Source organism: Triturus cristatus, chromosome 6 (assembly GCF_964204655.1).
Source record: "Triturus cristatus chromosome 6, aTriCri1.1, whole genome shotgun sequence".
NCBI classification, from domain to species: Eukaryota; Metazoa; Chordata; class Amphibia; order Caudata; family Salamandridae; genus Triturus; species Triturus cristatus.
Window position 1 is genome coordinate 199,082,469 of NC_140589.1, and position 25,321 is coordinate 199,107,789.

The 25,321-nt window shown below is 44.4% G+C and overlaps 1 protein-coding gene across 5 annotated transcripts in view; it reads left to right on the forward strand.

The window, feature by feature from the left end:
- The first annotated feature begins 283 nt into the window (after positions 1-283).
- The window catches only part of MMUT (methylmalonyl-CoA mutase), a 254,830-nt gene continuing 229,792 nt past the window's right edge, over positions 284-25,321 (forward strand). Inside the window, exon 1 of one of the 5 annotated variants that reach the window (XM_085610519.1) lies at positions 284-544. The gene's annotated coding sequence lies outside the window, so the exon portion shown is untranslated. The other 4 variants (XM_085610518.1, XM_085610517.1, XM_085610522.1 and 1 more) reach the window with 4 other exon arrangements.

Here is a 25,321-nt window from a genome sequence, read left to right on the forward strand (position 1 = left end):
GATGGGTGTAATTTCTGATATTTATGTTTCCCTCTTCTTCATTTCTTGATTTTTGCTCATGAGAAAAGTTACTCATAGTTGTTGAATGCCACTATTAATTACATTGAACTTATGAAAATGTAACAAATAAGCAATCTGAAACCTTGGCAGCTATGTATGTCCCAATCCTGGCATATTTCGATCACTCTCCCCAAAAATATTTTTCTCTCCACTTTAATGAGATCATCATCTAGCCTCGCCCACATTCTACTGGCAGACAGGTATATGCCTATTTTATTTTGGAACCCATAACCCCGCGGACGGTCGGGCATGAAGGGTACAATATCTCTCCGGAAAACTCACGCGGAGTTCGAGCAGCGTCATAGTCTACTTTCCCCACTTGGGCAACCGAAGGCACAATCCGCAGGACTCGATCCTCGGTGTAGGGTGGTGGGGGACTTTCCCCTGACAGGAGACTAGTGGGGCTTGCATCAGGGATGACCCTGGAGCAGGTGGATCCGAACGGCGAGGAGCAGACGGTGTACGTCCTGGGCTGCTACTACAGGTACGGCTGCTGCACTTTATTTTTAAGTGCGCAAGAGGACTCTTGATGGCTGCATTTTCTTTTTAAGAGCGCAAGAGGACTCTGTGGATGGAGGAAAAGGCAGATTGGTGGAAAGAAGCGCCTGGTGGTACCCCCAGGACAGCCCAACAGCACTGTTCCGAATCTTCAGTAAGCCGGTTCGGAGAGGTGACAGTGAAAGGTGTCCAGGGAGCTTTGCTGGACCTAGATTCTTCAAATCGACAAGCAGTGACTGCGGTCTCCTCTGGAAGATGCTGTGCCCTCCCGCTATAAACTTCACCCCTCGCTGTGATCTCTGCTGTATCGCGCACACCTGCCACTGACCCTCACGCTGCGCCCTCACCTGGCTACGGTCAGGCTGCTATGGGGTACCCGGCACGTTCAACTGCTGCGGGCCCGCCCTAGCGCCAACCCTAACTCTATTCTAACTCTCGTGCAGTTCCTGTTGCCCCAGATGGTCCTATGCACGGCCCCCCAGGGCCACTGTGGTGTCATTTATTATGTATAAAAAGTACGCGTACGCGTCGTGCTTCCTGGCAAACAGATCCCTGCGTAAATTATTGTAATCGGTTGAACGGAAATGCTTTCGGATTTAGCAAACGGCAGCAGGCTGTCGGCCACTGTCGCACAGGCTGTGCCCCCGGTCCAGTCTTACCGCCCCTGGGCGTCTTCTTCTACACATATAGCAGCTCCCGACGCATTCTCAATAAAACGCAATTGTTTAATTAATATTATAGAGTTCTCAGGTTTACGCGCGAGTAGTCCAGGTATTTGATTTGCATTTTAGGACCTGTAGTCCAGATTTACACTGGTAAGGTCAAAGAAAAAACCTGGACTGGAAACACTAGTCACGCAAGAAGAATCTGGTGAATTTGAGCGCTCCAGCATTACTAAACACATATTACCAGACGGAGCACTCCAGACAGTACTATTTTGAGGCTGAACTACGCCTTTTCCAAAGGCTACTGTGCTAATTTATCTTGGAGGTCGAGTTTTAAGACGGTTTGCTGAGACCGACTCTCCATCGGCGTGCGACTGCTTTTGTCTGCTCACGCCAGGGAAGGCGGGGCGAAGACAGCGAGGGCTGACAGCTGCTTGTGGAAAGACAAGGTGGGTCACCAAGGTGTCAGTGGCAATGAACATGTTTTCGGGGTTATATACTGTTTCTGCAGTGTGTGGTTCCTGCCTACGGCCATTCTGCTTTTCGAATTTGTGTGCTGGCAGCTATCTTTTTCTACACCGCGTTATGTTTAGGCTGGATGCGTACACCTTGCAACCCGGAGGTCTAAGTGCGTCATGGGCAATCACTTCCGGGTCGTTCTGTAACTTCATGTTTGGAGAGTAGTGAGCCGATCCAGGGCAGAGTCAGTCGGATTTAATAAGCTTCTTTATCGGGGGCAAACGGTAAGGTCAACGTTTGGCAGCCTCACGCGCTATTTTGCTAAGATCACATGTAAAATGACAAACGGTTCTCGTATAACAAGACATTGAATATCGAGCTTTTGTCTTTTTATAGCTGGATACCAACCCTCGCATCTTTAGCTGCAAATCTAGTGCTAAATTTAAGGTTACCATATGGTTTCTTGCCTTGGTTGCCCTTGACAGTGAATCAGTAGTCTTCGTCCACTTGATTCAATTGAGAACAACCAAGACAACCATTACTAGACTACATAGTTTTTGGCAGATGCAATGAGCTCCTTAATTTTTCACGAGGTAACAGCACTGTAGTAATGGTGTATCTCTTTAAGTGATGTTCCATTACTAGAATCCTACTATGTAACTAGAATGTTATAGTATGAAGAGAAGGTTGTTGGTCATTTTACCTGTCTGTCCCTTGAGAGCTGCTGCTATCTTATGTACTTAGCTCATAAGAATAAACCTCCAATCTTTTAATAATTTGCCACTTTTGGTATTTATTAAATGCTACTCCTGTGAGATCGCTACACATTTTTGGCGACGATTGTGGATTCAAAGCGATTTTTTTTTTTCGTCGTGGGAATTTCAAGCACGACATCCTGTCAAGCACCACAAGGGAACCTGTATCTGCGGCAACAACAACATCAACAACAGTGATTATGGGTATGTCTTCCAACTGAGGATAAAAGCAGTGAAATCTACACCCTGCTGTTGTCACCTTCAAAGAGCAGCGAGAAGCCGTTCCGCTCTCTAATGACTGGCTGCCCCGATGTGGTGTAAAGTGACGCTTTGGGAAATTCTACGCGTTAGTGCAACGTTTGGGTGAGCATAATTCCTGATATTTTTACTACTGAGGCGTTAATTCACCCGCGTGCGCAACAGTCTCACCGTTAAATATTGCAGTCGGCGCGCTCCTTTCTCTGCGCGTTCAAATATCGCCATTACAGCTATTCTTCAGGACGTCTATGACGTACGTGGTCAGGAACGACCCTACGCTCTCGTAAGATGTCACCACGCTCGCTTGAGCGCGCACTGCAGCCTTCGTGTGTATTGTGTCTCCATGGCAGCGCGTTAGCGATCCAAATGCCGCGCTGGGATTTTCCCGTAACTCTACGATAAATGCAGCCTCCTCAGCGCGTGTAACAGGAAATATCAACGATCTGTACTCTCGACCTGTGTGTACTAGAGAGAGCAAAGTCGTCTGTGTTTGAAGGTATTTCCCAACATTGAATACTGGTTTACTCTACACCTATAAAAAAAAAAAAAAGAAAAATTAATAATAATATATTTTTACAAAAAGAAGGCGTGCAGTGTAAAGTGTGGTAATTCTGGCACATGTAAAGGACTGGCAGCTCTGGAGGTTATAAATAATAAATGAATATGTACTGCTGAGTATTTCAAGATAGTAACGTTATATACATGTGCACTCTTCATACTCGTGAAGCTAAAGTTTTCCAAGATATTTTTACTTACCAGTGCAAGTTTCTTTGTATGTTCCATTTTCATGAAGTCAAAGTATTGAACATTTTACTTGTGCGTGACATTTCTTTGAGGAAGAAGTGAATGCACTTATTCTAAATCGACTTTCAAATATTACATTTTGGTTGTATTCTGAGTTGGTTGGAATTCTGTACAATTTCTGCGAGTAAGTGGTCATGCCTACCAATCCTTCAACCAGTAATTCAAGGAATAACACTACTGGAGATGGAAATTTTTCAAATCCACACATTAATTCCCCAAAGGAATTTTTGGCGATTCCCGGTGAACCGGTAGTAGCATGGCTGGACTGGAAAGAATATTTCCTCAACTATATCGCAAACTTAGAAGACATCAGTGGAACATTTTCGCCTGAATGGAAAAAAAGAATGTTATTGTACTCTTTAGGTCTGGAGGGTTTACGTATATTTAATGAATTGCATCAACATGATAGGACGGAGGGAGATTTAGACGTATTTAAATCAGCCATTTTAGATCTTGATGATCATTTTTCTCCCTCAGTGTGTATCGCTGTCACCAGACACTCTTTTTTTTTTCACAGGAAACCAGACCAACACGAAACAATTGAAGAATATGTTTCCGCGTTAAAAAAGTTAGCGAGCAAGTGTAGATTTGCACAGCTACATGACGAGTTCATTCGTGACCAGGTAGTCATGTACACCAAGAATAAAACCCTACAAGATAAATTATGGGTAGAAGGGGAAAGTTGTCTTAAAGACATCATTGCTATGGTCAAGAAGGCTGAACTTTCAGAACGCTGTGCCAAAGCTACACTATCTCAAGATAGAACGAGCACAGAGGAAGTTGTTGGGAAAATTAGTGGGAAAAAAGTATCGTACAAAAATTACAGAGGTACAAAATATGATAAAAGCAAAACTGATTACACAGAAAAAAAAAATCAGACAGCGTAGAAACAAAGAGATTTAACAACCTGATTTGTTATAGATGTGGGAGTTACTCACACTCCGCAGCATTTGAGAAATGTCCAGCCAAGTCGGCTAAGTGTTTGGAATGTGGTTTGATCGGACATTTCTCTAGAGTGTGTAGACGCAAACACAAGAAGAACTCCAAAGAAAAAGTAAAATGCATACAAGATGGAGATGGCGGAAGCTCGTCATCTGCTAGTGAAACTGAAATACAGGTGAACTGTGTCCAAAAAAAGAAGGTAGTACTAAATATCACAGCTAACTCCTCCTCTAAACCTTTGTGCCATGTCTCCTTAGGAGGCATTGTGATCCAATTGGCAGCCGATTCGGGCTCTCCATTTACCATCGTCTCACAAGACGTGTGGAAAAACCAATTTATTAACAAGATTGGTGAATGGCTAGAGCCTAATGATGTGTCTACTGAAAGCTTTACAGGAGATAAAATCGATATGTTAGGTTTTAGAACCCTCATCTTCCGTTTTAAAGAAAGACAAGCTATGTGAAAGTTTTTTTCTTTTTTTTTTTTTTTTAAGTTTTCAAAAACCTTTAAGCTATGGGAAAGTTGTATGTAGCCAAAGAGGGTCCGTCAGTATTGGGTTGGAAAGATCAAAAGTTATTGGACATCATTTTGAATCCCAATAGTAAAGAACAAGTTTTGGTTTCCTGTGATGGGGAGGACACTAAGAAGTGGGTGTTGCAAGATTTTCCAGAAGTTTTCACTAGTAGCATGGGTAAATTAAAAGGATTTACTCATCAAATTCGTTTAAAGGAGGGGGCTATTCCCAAGATACACAAAGCTAGAAACATTCCATTTATTGTCAGGTATGAGGTTAAAGGAGAACTTAAAAAATGTTGGATAACAATGTTATTGAACCTGTAGAGGTTGCTGAATGGGTTTCTCCATTAGTCGTAGCACATAAATCTAATGGCAAGGCCCGTATATGTGTGGACTTAAGGTACCTCAATGACAACATTTTAGTCGGCCAATTTCCCCTTCCTAGGATTGCTGAAATGCTATCCTTGACACGGAATGCAAAGTGGTTTTCCACTTTGGATCTCTCGGCTGCATATCATCAAGTGGTATTAGAGAAAAGTAGCAGACAATTCACCACTTTCTGTACTCCTTTCGGATGTTACAGATTTAAGCGAATGTCATTTGGGTTGGCATCAGCCGCTGCGGTTTTTCAGAGGCTAATGTCTAACCTTTTCAGTCACATTCAAGAAGTTACATTCTTTCAAGATGATATCTTAATTATGGGAAAAAATAAGATACATCATGATACAGTGCTTAGAGAAGTTTTGACCATTCTCCGGGATAATGGGTTAGTGGCTGAAGGCAGCAAGTGCAAATTTGCTGAAAAATCAGTCATTTATTTAGGTCACGAAATTGGGTGTTGTGGTATCAAACCTAAAAGTAGTCTAGTAGAAGCCATTCGAAATGCTCCCTCGCCAAAATCTAAGGATGAACTTAGATCTTTTCTCGGCTTGGCAGAATTTTATTCAAAATTTGTTAATAATTTTGCACAAAAAGATATGAAATGCGTACACTCATGAAAAACAAAGCTACATTCTTGTGGACTGATGCGTGCCAGAATTCATTTAATAGCATTAAAGAAGCCATTGTTCATGCTCCCACCTTACAGGGTTTTGATCCACAGGCATATTCCATTGTTACAACGGATGCCAGTGGTACAGGCCTAGGAGGTGTATTATCGCAAATGTCAGAGAAAGGTAAAGAGGTTGTGATAGCCTTTGCTTCTCGCTCTGTTTCTCCAACTGAAGAGAAATACTCAGTAATAGAGCGAGAAGGTTAGCTTGTGTATGGGCTATGGAGCATTTTAGGAAGTTTATTTGGGGTAAGAAATTTCTGCTACGTTCCGACCACAAACCTCTCATGAAATTACTAACAACAGAAGGTCTTTCTAGAGCTTCAGCAAGAATCGCAAGAATGTCGATGCGCCTCCAGGATTTTGTTTATGAAGTTAAATATGTTCCTGGTGCAAAAAATGTCATAGCAGATTTCCTCAGCAGACTTTCTTTACCAATGAAAGAGGTGGATGTTGATCCATGGTGTGAGTTCTCTGTAGCTGGTGTATTTGACGATACGTCTGGCTTGCGTAAAAATGATTGGCAAGAGGAGTGTGACAAGGACGAAATTTTAGCTATGGTTAAAAATAAAATCATCCATGGTTGGTCCAGTAATTGTAAATTTAATACCAATTTGAGGGCATTTTGGGAAATAAGCGATGAATTGAGTCTAGATGGGAATTTTGTGTGCAGAGGAGAAAAAATTATACCCCCTTTAGGGATGAGAAAAAAAAATATTGTTATAGGTCACGAAGGTCACCCTGGAGTTTCTCGCACCAAAAAGGAACATTAAAGCACTTTACTGGTGGCCTAGGGTTGATTTAGAGAGAGAAAGGTTTGTGCGAGGGTGTATCAATTGTGAGTGCTCGGATAAGGCACAGAAGACACTCAACCCTCCCATGTCTTCTCTTTCTTGCCTTAGTTTACCCTGGGAAGAGGTTGCCTTAGATATCATGGGACCTTTAGCATGGCAAGACAGAATCACTAAATATATCTTAGTTTTGGTAGATTTGTTTTCCAGATGGCTTGAGGTTGTCGATAAGATAAATACAGAAACAGTTATTAGTTTCTTAGAAAAGTGTTTTTTAAGAGAGGGTTTTCCGGCCTCCATATTGACAGACAATGGAGTTCAATTCAAGTCTGATGTGATGAGGGATTTCATGAACAGCACGGGTATTGAGCAGAAATTCACAGCCTTGTATCATCCTAGAGGAAATTCGGTGGTTGAAAGGGCAAACAGAGTCTTAAAAGGTATCTTACAATTGGCAAAAAAAGGAAACAAGAATTGGGATGATGAACTTAATAAATTAATTTGGTCGTATAGAATTACTATTCATGATACAGTGGGGGAGAGTCCTTTTGGCCTAATGCGAGGTAGATTTCTCCATTGCAAGATTAATCCGGGTTGGATTGGTAAAAGCAAAAAATATGAATGGGATTCTGAACAAGTTAGGCAATCCATTATGAATTCTCAATACAAGAATAAGGTGTATTTGGATGCCAAACATGGCACTAGACAGGTGTGTGTGAAGGTTGGGCAAAGTGCCAGAGTAAAACAAGGTAAAAAATCTGGTAAAATGCAATCTAAATTTTCTGAACCTCAAACTATTACTAGGGTCATGAGAAATACTGTGCAACTCGATGATGGCAGCATCCATCATATGAGTCGCATTGCAATTTCTGCAGATCCTGGATCTAAAAAAAAATGTGTTTTGGAAAGGAGAAGAGACTATTGGTGGTTGGATATTTTTCCTTCTCTTGAGAAACATAATGAGATGTTGGGCAACATTGGAGCGGGAGGTATTGCACCGAGCTTACCATTATTGTATACACCTCGGGCATCATTGTTGCATACACCTCAAACGTCGCACATGTTGGATGATGGAGTTTGTGGTGAAGTTCCTCATGTACAAGATAGCATGTGTGGTCAACCCCGTTTTGATTTGGAGGATACTGAAGGTCGGCATCAGGAGGGTATCAGTGAATTGGACGCACAGAGTAGTGGGGTGACCTATGACTCCTCCAATGAGAACAAATCTAGCAAATGTGGAAGACGAATAATTACTCCCAAGAAATATGAAGATTTTGTTTGTTTCTAAATTATGTATCAGTATGTTTGTTTCACACGTAATTTTTGTGTGTTAAGAAGGGAGATGTGTAGTAATGGTGTATCTCTTTAAGTGATGTTCCATTACTAGAATCCTACTATGTAACTAGAATTTTATAGTATGAAGAGAAGGTTGCTGGTCATTTTACCTGTCTGTCCCTTGAGAGCTGCTGCTATCTTGTGTACTCAGCTCACAAGAATAAACCTCCAATCTTTTACTAATTTGCCACTTTTGGTATTTATTAAATGCTACTCCTGTGAGATCGCTACAAGCATGTAAATGTATTGCCTTTTTCATTAAGTAAGTGTTAAGTAGTACTTTTTACTGCTGTTGACCCAAGAGTGTGGAACTAAATCAATTCAATTTAAAAAAAACTTAATTTTGATCAGTATGACCTCAAAAGTACAGATACAATGCACATTGATACATAAAAAGATACATCAAAGATCGATTACATATGGTTAAAAGAAAAAAAAAGAAATAGGAAAATCAATTATGAACACTATTGGCACACGTGAAGTGAATGGATTCCATGCTCAGTTAAAAAATGCCTACAATTCTTATAGATTCACGAAGGGAGGACAAAAAGAAGCAAGGATCACAGAGGGTTATTCAAGGCAAGGAACAATGATTCACCTTTGGAAAGTGCATAATGCAAATAAATAATTTACTTAAAAAGGATTTCTAAAAAAAGATGACCAATATTCTTTACTACAGATGATAGGTCCTAGCACTAAGAGCCCCCTACAATGCAGGCTACTTCTGCACATAATTTTTTTTCTCTTCTACAATAATTGAAGGAGTAGATTGATAAATTACAATTTCCCTATAGCATGATTAATGGGTCAATGAACATGCTCAATATAATCTAATCATATTAAAAGCAGGGCCTAATTTTAAGACTGAGGAAACACATCCTGGCTCTATTTTAGGGGTGTTTATATGAATATCCTACGTGTACACCACATAGAAAATAGGAAACCTGCCACTGAGTAAGCAATCGGGATACTGCAATCATTTTTCAGTATCCTGAAAGCCTCAAAGCAACGTCTAGTACCAAGGTTCCTACAGATTTGGACCAGCCATCGTTTTCTTGCCTTGTAGTAGCCAGGACAGCTAAAAAAACACGTGAAGTACTGACTCTTCTGGACAATCGCATGCCGGGCACCTCAAAACTTGCAAACCCCACCAGTTGTATGTAAAACAACGGAGGGGCAGAACCCCATGCCTAAACTGGAGGTAAAGCTTTCTAGCAACTGCCGGCTTGATGTAATCTAGGGCCGGCTCAAAGCTAAACCTATCTTTGATATCTAAAAAGCATGAGGTTACCTTGCCTACTCGGGGGCAACTATGAAGCTGTGCCATTTTGTACTCTTCGTAATGGGCCTTTAATGATTTACTGGTGAGTGAGGAGCAGGCAGACTCAGGATCGGCCCAAAGTTCCCCCAGCCCCATACTGACCAGCATATGCTTTTTATGTACACGAGCCACAGGAGTTTGGCAGCCCCCATTAGGTTCATTACTTCTCTTGTTTCTTCCCTGTAAGATAAGAGTTCTGGGGTGACCCACAGGCAACGCCAGTACAATAGGGGTTTAAAATTGGTTACATCAGCAATTGCCATAAGGCCCAGGTCTAATCGGAGTGGAATCAACGGTGTGCTCCGTGGGAGCTTTAGCAGCTGTCTCAGGAAGTTGTTCTCTACCTGCGTTAGGTTCTCTGGTCTTGTGTAGCCCCAGAGTTCTGCACCGTATAACGCCCCTCCCCGGGCCTGGGCCTTATATTTTTCAATGGCTGGGATCACTGGTTTCTGGCTAGACTTACAAAAGAGTACATGTATAGTGAGATGCACACCGGATAATTTCATGCTTTGTAATCTTCTGCTTGACATTTCAACTAGGTAAGGCGCGCAAGTGCGGTTTGCGCCCTGTCCCCGTTGCGCAATGTAACAAGACTAAACAAGACCTTCATAATGCCACCCGATGATTGTGATAATTTTAATGATGATTTTTTGATTTGTGCCCCCCAATCCATAGTTTCTGTGATTGTAATGCCGAGATAGTCAAAAGAGGAAACTCTTTCAAGGGGTTTACCATTTAAGGAGGGATGTGCTCTTGTACTTTTAGGACTGTTAAACGCCATAAATTCGGTTTTCTGTAGATTGATTTCTAATCCTCTTTCACTATAGAATGCTTCAAATTTATTGAGTACCCTCTGGATCCCCATAGGTGATTTGGATATTAGTAAAGTATCATCGGCAAACATCATTGCTGGGATTTTCCGGGAGGCTAACTTGGGTGCATCAACGTCTTTCTCGACTAATAAATAATCTATCAAGCCATTGATGTAAAGACTGAAGAGAGTGGGGGCGAGCACACTGCCCTGGCGAACACCGCGTTTGATCGGGATGGGTGCAGTTAACTTTCCATCCTTGCCAAACCTGATCTGGGCACAATTATCCTCGTGCACGCGCTTAATGAGATGGGTAAGATATGTTGGAATCCCCATCTCATGGAGGACTGTTTAAAGTTTTTCCCTTGGGACCAAATCAAAGGCTGACCTCAAGTCTACAAATATTAAATAGAGGCTGCCACCCTCTAGACACACGGTTTTCCAATGTAGCAATTGAAGCCTGAGTATTTGGTCCAAAGTGGACAGTTTTCCCCTAAACCCTGCCTGTAAAGGGGAAAATATCTCCCGTTCCTCCATCCAGATTTGTAATCTAAACAGCAATACGCGCGCAAAGATTTTTTGCGTAATGTCTATCAGGCTAATTGGCCTATAATTGGTTGGTAAAAGCGGTGAGCCTTTTTTATAGATGGGGATTATTTCTGCTCCAACCCAACTGGGGGGACGCTTCATGCCCTGGAGTATGGCATTAAATAGCCCCCAAAGATATGGAGCCCAGACAATTGGTTCTCTACGAAAAAGATCCCCATGGATTTTGTCTAGGCTGGGTGCTTTTCCTGGGGCAATTTTAGCTAAAGCTCCCTTAATTTCATTTAGACTTGTACTCATACTAGAGCTATCGTCATAAGGTTCTTTAGTTTTCCTCAATTTGGAGGAATGGTCAATCCCCATTGGGCATCCCTCAGATATCTCCTCAATCGATGTTTCTTCCTTAGAATAGAGAGATTCAAAATGTTCCCGCCAGACTTCTTCATCCAAATTTGGGTCTACCAGTCATTTAGCACCAGTACTACCGGTGTTGACAACTTTCCAAAAGGTCCTCATGTCCCTGGCCCCCAAGGCGCTTCTCAGAGCATCCTACTTATCCTTTTCCCACCCTTTTTTAGCTTCAGAAATAGCCGCTTTGTATACCGTCCTGGCAGATTTAATTTGCAGGCGATCATTAGCCTTGACGGACGCTACCAGCGATCTTTTGACTTTGCGGCATTGATCATTATACCATGGGTGGGGGGACATCTTGCTAGGCTAATCCTTTTTTTTTTTTTTTTGTAGAAGAAGTCCAATGTGACTTCTCCTAATCTAGCATGGTTTGTTGTGACCAAGTCAAGATCTATACATGCTCCTTTATGAGTTGTTCAGTTGCATGCCGTCAGGAGTACCGGGACCAGGGCTTCATATAAAGTGCTTAATTTATCTTGCGATTGACTGAAATCGGTCCATCGCACTCTTCGCCTAAAATTGGAAAGTGTCAATCTGGCATCAATAGAGTTATCTGAACTAGGGACGTTACCAGGATTAAACTCCTTTAGTTCTAGTACTAGCGCATGATGGTCGTTATCTATCCGTGGAACCACCCTAAAATCCATTAACCTATCCCAGCATTTGGAGTCATTTAAAATGTAGTCTAACAGAGAGCCACAGTCATTTCTGTGGAAGGTATAACTACTTGATGTTTCAGACAAGGTTCTACCATTACAAGCTCTAAGGGAGTGATTCAAAACAAGGCAGTTCATCTGAATCACCAGAGGTGACCATTTTTTGACTGATAGACATCTAGTCTCCGGGATTGCCCAAAAATGATCCTCGTCATATAGGCTATCCAGGAGCATTCCCTCTAGTGGCTCGAACTGACAATTGAAGTCCCCTCCCAAGACCACCATATGATTTTCAACAATGGTGCCTAAGAACGTAGTTAATTCTTCCAATGTAACAGACTCCTTTCCCAGGACCGTCGGTCTAGAATATACATTTAAAAGTGCAACGGAAATCTTTAAAGGGAACTGGAGTATAACACATAGTATGTCATTCGATCCTGTGTCGATTTGCTTGGCCGTACATCCTAAATGAACTCCCACCTATGTGCTAAGGCCTCCGGAAGGTCTCTCTTTACCCCAGATGTTGCCGGGATACTAAAGGTGGCAAAACCCAACTTGAGGACCTCCCTCTAGCCCATGTTTCCCGAAACATGCAGATCTCAAATTCACTAATAAAAGAACCCCAGTTAGGATCATCTAACTTATTATTTAGGCCTGCAATGTTCCATGATAGAACCCTTGATTTCGAACAATTGGGGGGATTCGATGTATCAGGCACTTAGGGGGGTACTTGGCATACAGCCTCTGTCTTTCCGCTTACATCCCTAAAATATGACCCCATGGGTAAACAAAATTTAGGGTTATCCCCCCCGAACAGGGTCGCCGCCTTCGAGGGTGCAACCAGGGGAGCCGCTCATGCTCCCACAGGTTGGGCCCTCCCCGTGCGGGATACATGGTCCTATATCCCCAACCTGGCTCTGGGTTTCTGTTTGGGGTGGACATATTTGTACCTTAATAATGGAGGAGTTTTCCTTTAGTCAATCTAATCCATCCAAACAACTAAATCTATTTACACTGGGGATATTAAAAATAGGTTGCTTTTGCCAGTGTTGATGAGTCAACTCACGGTTATTGGGGTCATCTCTCCGGCCCCACTCTATATGCCTGGTACCATAGTAGGGCCTGTTGGGGGGGGGGGGGGTAGAAGTAACGCAAAGGGAGTACTTTAATACCGCCCATTTTTCACCCATCCTCTCTAGCTAAGATTTTTTGGGTCCTCGACGGATTTCTAAGATTAATTATTATGCAATCTCCATGTACACCCTTATATCGTCTGCCTATCCATCCCACCCTACGTGTGGTTAGAATCTCTTCCACATCCTCATAATTAAAATGTCTGTGGTTTACAAGCCAGTGGACACATTTGTTTTTTTAATTCTTGGTGGGATTTAGATTGATCCCTTCTGAGTTCAGGGATACCTGCAAGGATGAGGGCGTACGGAGTTGATGCGGGTGGCAAATTTATGACTGGAGGGGGTAAAGAGTGATTGGTGGCTTCTATATTTGTAAGACACCTTCCCCAGCCTGCCTGTTGTTTGAATGTTGTAGCCCTGTAGATTTATTCAATGGGGTGGGCAATTAGCTTGCTTAGAGATAACCGGTGTGGACCTTGCAGGGCCATCTCTAGTGGCGTCCGATGTACGAGTCTCCCCATTTGGTTTTAAAGGCAGGGGTTGTTCATTGTGTTTGAGGCTAGGATTAACCAGTGCATTGCTCATAGTGGTCTGTACTCGAGACCCGCATTCTGATCCAGCAATACCATAGGTAACCCCCCCCCCCTTGTACTTTTCCAATCATTAAAAAGTACAGACCACCTGTCAACCCTCTCATGTAATGATCTAAGTTCGTCCATAACTATATCCCTCATTTGGATCTGCAGATCAAAAAACCAACTTTGTAACCCACACTGGCTAATCACTTATGATTTCCCTGCTCTCTTCTAGGTTCCCTAACCCAGATTTCCCATTATCAGAAGTTTCACCCTGGGGCTTCTTCCTTCTTACAGATGCTTTCGCCTTGGGTTTGGGCTTGGCTTTGCTGCACGGTTGTTTTGGGGTAATAACCCTGGATGACTCGGGGAATAACTACTTCTATTAATGGTGTTTGGTCACTGGGAAGGTCAGGTTTAGAAACCCCTGAAATTTGTAAAATGCTCTGGTCAGTTGGTGCAATTTCTAGATTTGGAGTCAGGGACAGTCGTCTCTCGGTCCGCTCTATTTCAGTTGCCATGGCTCCTAGAGCCTTTTCTAGCATCCTGTTGATAGAGGTGGGTTTAGTGTTTGATTTGGATAAGACTGGGGCCTGTTTCTTCTCAACGCATACTCTTCTCTCCATTCTGAAATATTTTTAAGGTTAGACTCTTGCGTTAATTATTAGATTTAAGCTTTAGATGGACGCTAGAGGTTCCTCTTAGAAGCACCACTACGATGCTCTATAGATGTGCGCCATTACACAAATACTTAGTAAATGAACCAGTGGTAGAAGATACTATCTGAGATCAGCAGGGTAAGCAAATTAATCTACACATACAACGTTTTCAGTGTTCTCAGTCCAGAGTCAGATGTAATACATTCTGCGCCAACTAGGTACCACTAAAGGAACAGACAATTTCAAATGTTTTGACAGTCTGGAGGACACGGCCACAGTACCTTAGATACGGGTTCCAAGGATTAGGAGTTAGGGAGCAGGGCCAGCCCAGCCTCCTCCAGCCTTGGAGAGGCCCGCGAGCGTCCCGTGCTGCGGGGCGTCGGCCGCACTTTTATCCGCCTCCTGGCGCGCTGTACTGGCGCTGGTGCTGCTGGTCTCTGTAGTCCCCCGTGCGGCAAAAAGAATGGCAGACGCGATGACCCTTCCCGCGCTGCGGAGCGCCGGCCGGACTTTTATGCGTCTCCTGGCGTGCTGTACTGGCGCTGCCGGTCTCTGTAGTCCCCCGTGCGGCAAACAGACTAGCAGACGCAATGACTCTTCCCGCGCTGCGGGGCGCCGGCCGCACTTTCATGCGCATCCTGGTGCGCTGTACTGGCGCTGGTGCTGCTGGTCTCTGTAGTCCCCCATGCGGCAAACAGACTGGCAGACGCGATGACTTCCCGCGGGGCGCCAGCTGCACTTTTATGCGCCTCCTGGCGTGCTGTACTGGCGCTGGTGCTGTTGGTCTCTGTAGTCCCCCGTTAGGCAAACCGACTGGCAGACGGGATAACTCTTCAAATTTCTACTTTTCCATGGGGTAGTTGCTTCATAAATTTGTTTGTCCTGTAAAAAAAAAAAACAATTGACCCTTCAATGCCACGTAGTACAGTAGCACATCATGGCAGCAATCTCATTCTATAAAAGCTCTGATATTAGCCTTTCTGATTTTCCCAGGGCTCATACTATAACAGGGTTTGAATTCTAGTAATATCCTTATTTTGCCATCTTTCTGCTGATGTACATACTGGATATAATACGTGGGTGCCCACTGGAGTCTAAACTCAAACTCCCTAGAAGTAAGTGGGGTGCAGGAGGGACTGCGTGGTGCAACGAGAGGACGGAGCTGAGACCTGCGACGGCAGTGCAGCCACCGTGAGATCGGGGAGTTGTCGATACACCACTGATTGCGAGAGGCACGTTGTGGAGCTCATGCCGCGAGTCGGGCCAGAGGGAGGCGCCTGGTATCTGAGACTGAGTGCTACAACATTGGGCACCTGGCAATCAGTGCTCTGGCCCACAGGAAAGGCTGCACCCTGAACGCGGCACGCCAGTCAACAAGGGCTGACAATAAAGCACTTTGCGGCCCGACGCAGTAGAGGCCCACGTAGGACCAACAGGACCTGCCACAGTTTGAAGTAAGTGGCCTTCGGAGCGGAGATCGGGAAAGGCGTAGGACCGCAGCCGAAGATCCCAAGTGAATGGGACCTGCGGTGCCGAGGCACCCTGAGGGACACCCCTGCGCTCCAGAGACAAGATGGGGGACATATTCACAGTAGGGTGGGAGAGCTGAATACAGCTCCGAGCAGAATGATCCTTCACTGCAAAGACCAGGAGTAGTGTGAGGCCGCAGCCAACCAACTCAAGTGAGCGGGGCTGGTAGAATTGAGGCACTCTCTGGGAAGTCCGACGGCAGACGATGTGTTCTACGAGGTGTAACGGCGGTGCGGTGTCCTTGACAAATGTTTGACTACAGGACAGCACCCGAACACATGAGAGCTGCATGATGCTAGTAGGAATCAATCAGTAGAAAATCTACTGAAGTTGGAGCTAATATACGGACAGGTGAGTGCATTAGGCCTCACGTTTTGGGTTGCATGTAGCACATGCACTGTTACACGGCAGGGACCTTAAAAATAAGGCACAGAAACATAACGCCCTGACGAAGGCCCTCAGACCCGACCGGGCTACCCATATGGGCCGAAACATGTTGGCATACAATTGAGGGTACATTTGAACAGAATTAAGTTCAAAACGACCCCAAGATGAAGTTTTTATTGATACCATGAGTACCCTTGAATAAAGGACTCAGGAGGGGTATACTCATAGGTATTTTTAACTCAATCTGGTTCCCTGCTTGACCAGTCACTCATTTATCTAAGCACTCCCATTACATCTTTGGTTGAGTCCGCCCAGAGAGTACCATCTTCTCTGGGTGTGGAGTATTTGCCTATGATGAAGCATGTCACTATTATGTGAGTGAGGCTTTTACTTCAATATCTTTGATATTCCACCTGATAAGTAGGTAGCTGAATAATACCCTAATACATCCTTAGATCGGGTTATTCTACCAGTCTAACAGTAGTTGCTGATTGTGAAAAAAACAAACAAAAAAAAAAAAAAAACTCTCTGGGAATAACCTGTGCTCGCTATAAAGTGCGGTACAGGCCTGAAGTGAGGCAGTGGGGTGAGGTACAGCCCTAAACTGGAAGGACCTTCGCTGTGGACACTGCAGTAGCTGAAGTCCAAACTCTACAAATCTCAGAGGAGCAGGGCTAACCGAATTGAGGTACCTTTGGAGAATCCTGCACTGGAGACACAAAGTTAACAATACGAGTTGGCAAAGGTATTCTGGAAGCCTGACACTGCTAGCAGATAACTTCTGAGACGGGCATATATATCCCTACTCTTGGCCACCTAACAAGTGAAGGACAACCAGAGCCACAGCAGGGAAGATCGCAGGGGTTGTGTTGGCACAGCGTTGAGATACATCAGTGGCTGCACTCAGATGGGGGAGAGAAACGCGATCAGGATTGGAATCCCTGCTCTGCAGATTTAAGCATTTGGGAGCGGTTGGCACCGGAAAGGGACGGGGGGAAAGACTGCACATAGCGAACCCCTGTTACCATAAATAATATGAAAACTGGCGTCATGATCAAGGATAATAGAAACCGAATGGCCCAAGCCAACAAAATTTTGAATTATGTGCACCCTCTCCCGTCTGGCCATGGAGCGCAGGCGGCGCCCTTGATAGAACAACCGAAGGTGCACAGACTGCCACAGATCAAACCCCTTCTATTGCGGATGTACTGGCGTGAATTCATACCACCCGGGATGAGATGGTACACAAAATAGACATAGTCTCCGTTGTAGTCAACCTGCTCCGCTGTGACCTTCGCAAAATCTCAGATACAGTGACCACCACTGAACAAACTGTAACTGCCTTGCAGATGGAGGTTCATACTTTGCGGGACACTAATTGATCTCCAACAACATGTGGTACGACTAGATGAACGTGCAGAAGATGTCGAAGGGAGGCCATGCAGAAACAATTTGCGGGTTGTAGGATTCCCTGAGAGGGCAAACGGGCCATCTGGTGAACTCTTCCTAGAAGTTTGGATCACTTTCACATTGACCCCCAAAAAGCTCTCTAAGTTCTTCACTGTCGAACAGACTCATAGGGCACTTGTCCCCCCCACCTAAAATGGGCGTGCCACCAAAAGCCACTATAGCCTGGCTTTTTTTAACTTTTGATACCGAGATGTCATTTTATAAACCACTTACACATGCGGCCCACTGCTATTTGAAGGTCACCAGATTTCAATTTATCCGGACTTTACCCAACCGGTGCAAGACCAAAGAAAATCCACCTTAATGGTGAAACGACGCCTCAGGGGTCTAAACCTTAAATACAGCCTCCTCTTCCCAGCCAAGTTGAGCATCGAAAGTAACGGGAAAGCATTGTTCTTCTTTTCGGCTGCGGAGGCCAGTGACAGGTTGGACTCCCGCGGTCACACGCTAGTGTACTTGGTTCCCTCGACAGACTCGTCCTGGCCCACTGAATCGAGCTGGCCTTCTCAGGACAGAGTGAAACCGAATACTCGGCTGCACAATGCTAAAATGCGCAGTCCCGGAAGAATCCGAGTGTGCCCGGAGGGAGCATTGCAGGCATCGGACACAGTTCCCGACTCGGGGGACTCATCCCCACCGCAGCAGATGGCCCAAACGAGGACACTGATTACTAAGGAGGATGCCCCTCTGGGGAGAGGTAGATACAGACACTTGGACTAGATAATTATGCTGTTTGCCGATGGGAAATGACTAAAGGCACATGTTATCACATAGAGGAAGGTAAATGTAACTTTTGTATGGAATTAGATGCCTTTAGATCCAGGATGTACATTGTCGACGGGGGCCTGCCACTTAGAGGTGGACACTTGGCTGAGGGGCTGAAGGCGTGACCTCGCACCCCACTAGCGAGCCAATAACTAGCGTAGCAAAGAGTTTTGAAGACACTTCTTAATTGACCAACAATGGAAAGTACAGACGTTTGGAAACTTGAAATGAATATCGGAAGTTGTTGCTTTCTTGTTATTACATGTTTTCGACTTTTTGGGGTGAAGGGGTGGCAACTGCAAATCCTTGCCTCGTCTCGTTTGCGGCCCAAGGGGAGGGGGTGTGATTGTCTCTGTTGGAATTTGGTTTGGTTTGATGTCCCCACTTTCGTACCGAGTCACTGAGTATGAAATGGTGCCAAGGTTTCACTGGCAGCAAGTGAAGTATGAAAATTAATGGCTGTGAATGGGTGGCGAGAATGGAGTATATGCGTTACGGCAGCCCCAGTGACATAATTGATTACATGGAATGTCCGTGGTGTAGCTGTCTTTGAAAAGCACAGAAGAGTTTTTGAATATTTGAAATGGTATACAGTAGCATGCCTGCAGGAGACAAATGCCTGTGGGGATTCCTTACCATGTTTAAAGGAGTGATGGAGAGGGCAACTGTACGACACCTCCTACTCCGGATTTGCTAGGGGGGTACTCATTTGGGTGGACCCTGGGGTTCCCTTTCAACATTTGCACCACTCTGGATCCAGAGGGAAGATATGTTATCCTACATGGGAAGTTGGAGGGTAAGGAAATATGCATTATTAACATGTAGGCCCCTAATGATGATTGTCCATCCTTTTATCCCACCTTGATGGGGGTGGCAGCTCCATACTTGGGAGCATCGATATTGCTGGCAGGTGATGTTAATTGCGTCCTTGACGGCACCCTGGACCGTGAGCCACTGCAAGCCCATAGTAAGCCCTGGTTGGCTGGGAAACTACGTGATATTTCGGTTGACATGCATCTGTTTGATGTGTTGCGACCTAACGACCCAACTGTTTTCTTATTGCTCTACTGCGTCAGGAACCTTTAGTCTTCTAGACTACTTGTTCCTCTCACCCAAACTGGAACCTGGCATAAAGGGAATAACCTATTTACCTCGATACCTTTCTGACCATTAACCAGTATTGCTAATCCTGGTTGGCGCAAAAGTCCGCTCTGCTATACCCCTCTGGCGACTTGAGACTGAGGCCTTGACAGACCCTCCATTTGTGGCTACACTCTTAGAAGCACTAGAAAGTTATTTTGAGGAAAACTGGGGATCTGCTATGAGCCGAGTACTCGAATGGGAGGCCATGAATGTGGTCATTAGGGGTTGGTGCATTAAGACGTCACATGGGGTTCGCTAACAACTGGAAAAAGACATAGCCAAACAGGAGGCACAAGATGGCCGAGTGGTATGTGGCTTGGGAGGTACTGTTGACAGACCTGCATAGATTAGAAAACACGTGCGCTCTAAATACCGGCAAAGGCAACACATTGAGGGAGATAGAACCGTAGCATTACTAGCTCGTCTGTTTAGGCGAGAGTCCGACTTCACTTCCATTCTGCAGCTCCGAGATAGTGGGGTGAATATGGTATATTCGCAGAACGCAGTCACTGCAGATGTATACGCGTATGACTCTGCCCAGCAGGAGGGGATCCAAGCTTTTTTCGGACTCTTTCGGGCTACTCCAGATAGACCCAGAAGCAAAGAAGGTTCTGAATGCCCGATACAAAAAGAGGAAATTCTGTTGGCTATCCAACGCCTTAAAACTGCTAAGAACCCCGGAGCCGATGGATTACCGGCAGAGTTCTATCAGAATTTTGCCCCCTTGTTGGCTGACCACCTAATGGAGGTCTAAAACGAGGCACTTGTGGTGGGCGCTCTACCGCCCTCCATGTGCGAGGCCGTGGTGGCCATTATACTGAAGCCCGATAGAGATCCCCCTGCTTGCCAATTCCTACAAGCTGATTTCCTTACTAAATATAGATGTAAAAATCCTTAGTGGAATCTTGGCAGCGCGCCTTCTTCTGAGGGTTTCCCATTTTGTCCATACGGACCAAGCGGGGTTCATACCTAAGCGCAGCACCACTCATAACCTGTGAAGACTGGCACATGTATGAGGTTCCTTGTTTAGAATTTTATTACATGGCCTCCCAATTACAGCATGTGGTACATTGGCTAGATAGCGAGGATAACTGAAAGATACGCCTCCTGGTGGGCATGCAAAATGGTCGCCCGCTACCGGAACTTTTGATGCTTTGAAAGGGTGTCCCTCCCCGGAACCCATACATTGTGTGGCATGTGGCCACAATCTGGGAAACCGTGGTCTGAAGGGTGATATAAGCTCCAGAAATTCCCCATGGGTGCTGTGCTCTTTCGCCTGTATTGTGGATTCTATGTCTGTGCGACTGTGGAGGGGTGCTAAACGCTGGGGGACCTGTATGTAGATGGAAGATTGATCACCCGAGAAGAGGCAATGGCCACCTTTAATTTGGAAATGGGACAATTCCTACAATATGAGAAGATTTCAAGTGGGACCCGTGACATTTGGCTGGGGTTTCCAGCAGAGCCCCCTAGCACTAATACTTTGAAAGTGATGCTTAACATGGCGCAGGATAGACAATGGGTGTCCTATCTGTATAGAGCCTTAAAGGATGACCTATCGGGCGGGGTATTGCCGGTAAAGTTGAGATGGGATAATCTGCTTGAGGAACCACTATCTGAAAAGGAATGGGAGACTGTCCATGAAAGGGTCCGCCCAACTAGCTCTAATGCACAATTTAAACTCCTACAATACAACATGGTTCCCCAGGTATACCTCACTCCAAGTACATTACATATAATATCTACCCAGCCCGTAATGATGAATGCCCGAGAAGTAAGTTGTAAGCAGCAGACTTTCTCCACATGGTTTGGACTTGCCCAACATTATTCTCCTATTGGGACACAGTGATCGCACACCTTCAGAGGGTCACATGGGATGGGTAATTCCTAAAGAGATCCGATAAGCATTGTTGGGCTTAATGCCTAAGCACGAGAAACTAAGTGGGCGATTCATCCTACTTGGGTTGGTGCTGGCAAAGCGGAGCATTGCTATAACATGGCTCAGACCTAGGGCCCCACAAGTAGGGGAATGGATGAAAGATATATGTGAGTGGACGACGGCGGAAAGGGTGCAATTGAAGCTTGTTCATAAAGGACGAAAAGCTTGTGGACGATTTCCAGGCATGGTCACAAATGCAAGCAGAGCTCAGAGAGGAACATACCCTGGAAACTCAGAGGTCTACAGGTGCAGTGGATGTAACACTGGTGCCAGGGAGTCTAGGGAGGGGACAGACATGAAACAGTGGCTATGCTTTAGTAACTAACATAAGACAACCATGTACACAGTAATGTTTTTATTTTGACTCTAAGCTTGAAACGGAAGTGGGGGGAGTTCAAGAGTTGGAATTGGCATGGTTTATGCAGTCATCATGACGACACAAATTAGCTATGCTAATGTACCACCAGCGTGAACATACATGCGTAGCATGGATTCTCCCTCGTCTATATTCCTCCATCTGAAATGGGAACTGCTTATATATAGGTGATTGGTGATCTGTTCTCCTTTTGATAATCGATGGCGGGGAACTTTGTCTTTATTCCAGTATGACTTATGATTCACAAATGCCAATAAGGTTAATAAAAAAAAAATGTTTAACTGATTCCGGAGCAAGGTTGGAGAAAGCTGGTAAAAATACAATTTCCTGTTTCGGGCATTCCATTACGAACCCAAGTGGCAAGTCTTTTTCAACCAAAAGAATATCGGAACCATGTCAAGTTCTCCCAAAAGAGAGCGTTGATGTTCCTGGGTATGTCCCCCTCCAGTTGGAGCGTTATTTCGTATAAACGATCGGGAACACTTACCCTGGTATCTGGTGTTTCCACCGTGATATGCTCACTCAGCGCTGCTGCCGCCAAATAATCCATTAGGTTCTGGCGAACTATTGTTACTGCTGCTGTGCTGTCCAGCATCGTCATTGCCCATTGTTCAGAAGAAGAGTCCTCAGCAGCCTGGACATGCCTTATTTTAGTCCCAGCTACTTTATTCTTTTAAAATTGAGGTTTAGTAATATTTGGTATGTCTTTTTTAATGATGTAGTCTGATGAGTGCTGTGATTGCTTCTTCGGTTTCACTTGCTCTTCCGATCTGTGCTCTGACCGTCCACCTCTCTCTGAACGTGTTATCAGATGACTCCTGAAAGGAACAAGTGTAAGTATCCTGATACCTGATACTGTCAGGCTTTCTAATATTATCATTTTTCCTAAAATTGTATTTCTTTTCAGTGGCTTCCTGTTGAGGAGACCCACCCCATGATTGTGTTTTTTTTTTTTTGTTTTTTTTGTTTATTGTCCCATGTTTTCTTGGAAGAATCGGGTGCCTGCTTAGAGTTATCCTTTTCAGAATTACTCTTTACTTGTGGTTTCCAAGGCCTGGCTCCCAAATTATCTCTTCCTAGCAAAGCCTAGGTTTCTTCGATAATTTTAGACCGTTTCCGCTCCTGCTGTGCAGGAGTGAATTCCCTCAGGCGTTGGTGTATAGCTAATATTACAGCCTCCCTCCTTATGTTACTTAACATAATGGCTAATACTGCGGCAAAATTGCCCATCAGTTTCATTCCCAAGTCCAGGGCAGGTGCTGCCCGACTCATTCTCTACATGTTTCATTACCTTTCAGGCAAGACAGCCAGTGAAGGGGTACCATGTGTTCTGGTGTAAACTGCAAGCAAAGACTGCACCCCAAGTGGCGCAGTCTTCCACCGGGTGAACCATCCCCATTGGCAAGCAAATGGTCAGTATTCTGTATTTCTCCTGCAGGCCTGTATGGGGAAAAATGCTTCAAGCTGGCTTGTTTTTTGTGCTTTTCAGACCGAAATTAGCTCCCGACTGGTGGGAATCTTTCCCATGACGTCATTCAGTGTTTGTAAGCTGATACCTGTGGTAGCCAATTGTGGTTGAGCGGCTTGAGCAGTCCGCGCAGGGTTAATTGTGAGTGTTCGCATTATGAATCCTGTAAGAATTTCTGTAAATTTTCACTAAATCTCTGTATAGTGTACGCATTTCTGCTGCAGTTAAATTAGGTGTTAGGATGCTGTGTGTATGCAGCTAAGCCTGGCCATGTCACTCCTACTGTACTGAGTGGACTGAGTCTCACATTTTGTGTAGTGTGGGGGAAGGGCCCCTTTAAACCAATTCATATGTTCTTGGTAAGAGAGAGGAATTTCTATGTCTACTTATGGAAATATTCCTGTGATGTCTCATCTTCAATGTAGGTATGAAACATTTGTGAATGGGCATTTGCATCTGGGAATTCAACCCAGGAATAGAATACCTTTGTTCTGAATGCTTCATGTGCCTCAACAACATAGGTTACATCTCCGCCTGTTGCCGAGAGACCATACTTAAATAATTTTCGGGTAACAGCATGTCTGCAGTTTTCTGCTATATTTAGTGCTCCTTCTTCCTCTATAATTTCTTTACTTGTTCTCAGAGAAATATACAGAGAATACAGCGTGGGAAGTTTTACATATTTTTACTGAACCTACCTTATTCTTTTATAGAATACAGGTGCTGTTATATTCAGTAGACAGAAGCAGATGAAAGTGATTACAAGCACCCAAAGAGTAAATAGTAGATACAGTTCCACCATGGTGCCAAGGCAGTGTATATATGCAGGCATATAATACAAGGTAGTAATCAGGCATACTCCTACTATGCAAGCCCTACTCTGTGTATGTCTAGAGTAGGTGTAGGTATGTAGGTGTAGAGCCAAGAATCCTCCATAGGGATGATCCAACCCATTACTTGGTGGGAGACCGTGTAGAACCCCATCTTGGCCACGAACTGGACAGCCCTCACAAAACTGTCAGACCGCTGCTTGGTGACGTCTTAGCATGCAGGAACCCTCAGTGTCAGCTGAAGTGCCTCCTCTGTCAATCCTCTGAGATGCTGATTGTTTATAATAAAAAGCATCTTTGCGATGTACGTATAGATTAGCAATGATATGGATATGTAGATAGCCCTGTCGCCAGTGGATGAAGTTAGAACAACATTTGTACATCGTGTATGAAGGCCTTGTACTTGGTGTTCGAGGCATCATGATAATGTTATGCGAAGCCAGATCTATAAACAGAAGTAGTTTCAGAGAAACGAATCCAACATTGCCACGCACGCACGCACGCACGCAAATATGTGTAAAAGGTCACAGCAGTAATGTTCTTGTGCAAAAAAAGGGCAATGTAAGAAAATGTGCAGCTGTGCTACATGGGCCTAACCCAAGCACATAACATGGAAACCCTACTCACAAAGTCATGAAAATGGACCAGGTATAGTATTACCAATAAGCTCCATGTTATCAGAAAACTGCTTTTTCTGAAACAAAACAATAGACTCTGGAATTAGTAATATTGCTTTAATTAAATTAAATAGATCAGTCTGAAACACATGAAAACAACGATTTGTAAAAGCAAAGGCCAGAACTCGAAAAGTTTAATCCCACTGATGTGGTGCCATCTAATATTTAAGGTGATCTTTTCAAAATAGAAACAATTGCAATAGGGCCATTATGCAAGTCACCAACACAGTTTTATTGAGAGGCTCCATTATCATCTCATGACAGAAGTAATAGAAACGGTACATCTTCAAATAAATGAATTCTAGGTACCTAGCCAAATGCCAGTCAATGTTTTTATCAGATGCCTACATAGCTATGTTCGGCAAGCACATATTAAATATGATTGAATGACTGCATGGTTGGTAATACAATCATCATTGCAGTCTAATTCCTTAAACAAAAGTGTCAGGGACAGTGGATCAAGGATATATCCTGTGTAATCCGATTTCCA